General features: G+C 43.1%; 1 pseudogene; it reads right to left on the reverse strand.

Moving 5' to 3' along the window:
- Positions 1-2,927: 2,927 nt before the first annotated feature.
- LOC142302337 (sorting and assembly machinery component 50 homolog pseudogene) lies at positions 2,928-4,657 on the reverse strand (annotated as a pseudogene).
- Between the last annotated feature and the right edge of the window lie 295 nt (positions 4,658-4,952).

A 4,952-nucleotide genomic window follows, 5' to 3' on the forward strand; every position in this document is an offset into this window, starting at 1 on the left:
TAACCCCTTCCTAGCCCTGCAACCAATCCAATCTAAGCAATCAGTTTAAATCTGTTTAATCAATAGGCCTCTAAAAAAAACAATTTAAAAGGTGTAAATATCAATAAAATATTGTGTAATATTTCCTTTCCTTTATATTTATTTTAATAAGCTAAATTAAACTTTAGTAACTCATTTACTAAATGTCAAAAAATGATGGTTTGGAATGTAAATGACATTAAAGATAATTTAATAAGACAGCAATTAAAAATATCCTGGGGCCATTTTGCACAAAACCCATTATGATTCCATATGGAGAGGTAGTTTTAGGTTTGGACATTAAACAAGTCCAAAGACATAAGAGGAAAAGAGTGGCTGCTGCAAATAATATGACATAAAATCTGAATTCTAATACTAAACATATACTGAAGGATTGTATTGGATTTTGTTGAGAGTCAGAGAATTCTTGCATGAATACTTTACAAAGTCTTGTCATAATCAAAAAATGATTACAAATTAAAAATGGATGTGGATAAATAACTAGACACTTCAGCAGAGCTCTGCTATTGAAAAATATCTCATTTCTGATGCCACCTAATGGGTGCCTATACACACATGTTTTTAGAGTTGTATCTTTTTGCTGTGTCAAAGATGTAGCATCTTACAGATGGAGCAAAGTAGATGGGATTTATAGACATCTCATATCCACTGTGCTGAGCATAAACTGAACAGCGGTGCAAGATTTGTCTTGCGAGTATGCTGTACTGGACAGATTTTTCACACAGACTTGAATTAGGTGCAGAAAATCCGCATTTAAAAACCTATATGTGCTTTTAATGCATTTATGCTGCGGAAACTCACTAAAAACACATTTAATCAGCACAGAACTGTAAAATATCAATAAAGTTTTGTCTGTGATAAACCCTGTGGAGAACAAATTAAGGTGACGCTAGATAAAGTTTTATCAAAGCCAAATACCAAAAAGTATCAAAAACAAAGAAGCTTTACTTAAAATATGGCATATCGAAAAGTGACAAAAACTTCATTTTTAAAAAAACAATAAATATTAAAGCTCACGATAAAACGCGAAAATAGGGTCTTACCAGGTATTATAGAGAATTTTACGTCAAGTAACACTCACCTATTGGGGTTCTGAAAGTCCCAATCTCTATGCAAGCCTAATATAATGGCGGCTGCCGCAGCCCCACATCTGTTAACTTCAATACTGGAAGAGGAGAACAAGCTTAATGCAGCACTGCTGCCGAATGAATAGACTGTTGATTTAATAAACTTCTTTATATTACAAATCTACGCTTTTCAGAGATCAAAGTCACATTCTTCAAAACAAAGGAAGAAATGAATAATGTATAAACATACATGAAGGGACATCTATATATGCAAGTGTCAATACTGGACTCGCCTATGTGGCACCCCAGGGTTCGGTTGCCACAAATATACCTGTACCTGGGGCAGGGAAAGATCTCCACATCAGGTAATCCCACAAACAACACTTCCACTCCAAGCTTGGAGGGGGAGCCCTACAAGCCGAGCTCAGGTGAAGTCTCTCTTAAATCCAGTTCTGGAGGTGGAGTCAGAGAGTGACAGTTGAGAGTTGAGCTCAAGCAAGGGGGTGAGCGCATCAAGATGGAGAAGGCTGTGCTGAGCCCGTACGAGTAGCTGTGAGACAAACTGAGTGATCCAGGAGTGAGGATAAAGAGGAGTGACCAGGGAGGTGGAGCCATAACGGTTAATCCCCGAGGAACAGCGCGTACTACTGGACACTGGCGTCCAAGATTGTAAGGGATCTAATCTGCCCATCAATAAAGACCAGAGGCCAGGGAGATTACAGATCTCCTGGCCACAGCAGCACCTGAAGGCAAAGCCGCTTCACAGAGCTTAGGGACTGCAGTGAGTACAGCAGTGCCCTTTAGAGGAGCTCCCGCCACCTGCAATACAGGTGAAGAGAGAAAGAGAGGGACAAGGTATAGCTCTAGGCAGCCTAGGACCAAGGAGAGACACAGCGCAGCAGGGAGGCCTCTCAACTAAACTGGCGTAGAGATCCTGAACTGTTCTCAGATCACCAAAAACTGTCACATTATAAACTGTACCCCTCTTAATAATACCTGCAAGTAAAACCTGGTTAGAGTTAATGAATTAGTGTAACATACTTTATTTCTCTCATCTGAGGAGCCATAGGCTGCTGCACTAAAGTGACAGTTGAAAAGACTGTGAAGAAAAACTGCCATATCTGTGTAAAGACTACTAAAACTTCCCTGGCGATCCCACTTCACTTACGGGAAGCGTAAACAACTGGCTGCCCAACCATCGCCCTGGAGGTAACCATACTGGAGCCGTAGGTGGTGTCACGAAATACTTTTTTTTTTTTATTTTATTTTTTTTAATTATCTACTGACTTTCAGCGACCACCAGGGCCACGGGACCAAGCACAGGCCCCGTGACATAATCCCATTAACCAACGCCCGAAACCGAGTAACCCACGGCCCTGGGGCGGGTCAGCTTTTTTTTTTTTTTTTCCCCTTTAAATCCATCCAAAATGGACTGTTTATTATTTTTATTAGTACGGCCAGTCTGTGCATAAAATATGGTACATACATGAAACTAATCATTTTTGAGGGAGCGAAAAGAAAACCAAATTTTGTATTTAAATAAGTGAAGAGCTTTGTTTTTTTTGGTAGTGAAATTGTCAGAGAATTGCAAGAAATGGATCCTAGCGCCAAACTGCACTCCGTCACATATCCTGTCTCCTCTCTGTACGCCCATGGGGATGCTGTAATTTAGTTCCAGTCTGGCAATGTTTCCGAGTCGTAGCATGATGCCCGCACTATACGACCAGCGAATACACTTGGTCAACCTGTGAAGGTGAGCTCTGGGGCCATCTCCGTAGTTCAGGCTGTAAAGGTTTCCAGTGTTAAGGAAGAAATGTGTACTTAAGTGGACAGCACCGAGTCCCTCGCGAGCCGTTTGTTAATTTGCAGTTCAAAATCTTCCTTTAAGAAGCTGACGTCTTCTCCGGTGTAACCGGCCAGTTCTTGGTTGATTTTCAGTAAGGCGACCCTCTTTGACAGGATTGTAGAGTTGCGGGAATCAATAATCATTTAATGCAAGAGAGAAGACTTCAGGGAGTGACCGCTCTTCTCCCGAATGGCGATTGATGCGATTCTTGCTAAACAGCCAAGTTCTCTCTAGACTCCTTCCCACTTCAGGGTGGGGCTGGTCTTCCATATTGGAAAAGTGACTTCTACGGACAAGCCACGGTCAGTATTTCACAGCGAGCTCCAGGGTAACTGCCCGGTCACTTTATACAGATTGAAACAGAAGTTCCTGTCAAAGTTCCCAACTTGCGGCTTGAAGAAGGACAGGCCGTACGACGTCTCCTTGGTTCCGTATGAGAACTGGAAGGTCATTTTTTCAGCACGACTAAGGAAGTTGGGCAATTTGAGTCCAAGAACCATGCTACCTTCATTGTTGCCGACCATCGTGTTATAACTTCCAGTGGCCCTTTGTAACTCTGTGACTTTGAAGGTGACATCCAGGCTATTGGGAAGAGCGTCGTCGTCTTGGCAGGTATTGTAATGACATGGACTCCTAGCATGGGTTAACTTTCTTAAAATTTAGGCAGACATGAAGACAGTTTGTTTATAGATGGGGGGATAATTCCTCATTGTTCTACAAGACTCTTGGGAGTTTAGTGTTGAAGTTTTTGTTGACTCGTGTAATTGTTTTGGCCCCTGAAGGCTAAACACCCAGATAACTCAATTATGCGAACTTCACATTGTATTACTAAGTGATTGCTAGATGTGATGCAACTTACCTACCTCACCCTTGTGAATATTTGAATATAGCTTGAAATTCATCCAATAAGAGAAGCAATCTTGTACAACCAATCCGATAAGGGCACAGTATATCCGAAGGGAAGGCTATGGCTATTAAAAGGGACTTCTTTAAGTCACCAGTTGTTGATAGATGTTAGATGATCCAGTCTAAGCTCTTAGGAGCTGGCTAGGGGATCAGAACCAGGATACCTTGTGGACTCTGTCTAGGGACTTTGGCTCCGACTAGAGGATCACTTGGCTACATATCTTCAATCTAGGGACTCCGATTCTGATTGGAGACCATACCACAGTCTAGGAATTTCGACTCCGGCTGCCAGGATTATATCATCATACCAGAGACTACTTAAGGAAGAAACCCAGGTTGGGACAATCCAGTCACCAGGCTACAGACATTGCAAACCTCAGCCAGCTTCCTAAATATGGCATTAATCCAGTCTCGGTGGGTGCCCGCCGAAAGCGGGGTGTTGCTGGATTGGAGTAAGTAGCCCTGGAAGCTCTGACGCACGGACATTCAAATCCCTCGTGAGCCAGCGGAAGGGTGAGACTCTCTTGCCGGTTACATTTGTGTGTCTTGCTGGTTATGTGTTATGTGCCGTTAATTGTTTGGGGATCCAATAAAGTCTTAATGTTGTGATTCCCTCACCCTGTGTTGTCTGAGTAGTGTTCGGCCCACGGTTAAGGAGATTTACGTTGAGTTGGGATGATCCCTGGGCCACGCTGTCTTTCTAAAGGCGGCCGGGCCAGCGGACGAGAGCACCCACTGACCCCGTGTCTCCACAATTGGTGGTATCCACTAGCACCACCACTTTTCTGAATATTCCCATATTCAAAGAATATGTAACCTGTGGACAACCCAAACCCTGGAATACCAGTGCCGGTGACAACAAAACACACAAACACACAACCCCTTTTCCCTGCTTGGAGACGGGCCTGATGGAAGTCACCTATTGGAAGGGGGCTCATCCAATCAGTAAGCTAGAAATCCTGGAGGGGGAGGGGCTGGACTTGAACAGAGGGTGGGAACTGAAATGAGTTAAGAGCGAGAAAGACATGAGTGAGGTTGGAGTAAGTTAGAGGGAGGAGTTAAGCATGAGAGGACGCTAGTACAATGTGAGGCGG

The sequence above is a fragment of the Anomaloglossus baeobatrachus genome, chromosome 4 (assembly GCF_048569485.1).
Source record: "Anomaloglossus baeobatrachus isolate aAnoBae1 chromosome 4, aAnoBae1.hap1, whole genome shotgun sequence".
NCBI classification, from domain to species: Eukaryota; Metazoa; Chordata; class Amphibia; order Anura; family Aromobatidae; genus Anomaloglossus; species Anomaloglossus baeobatrachus.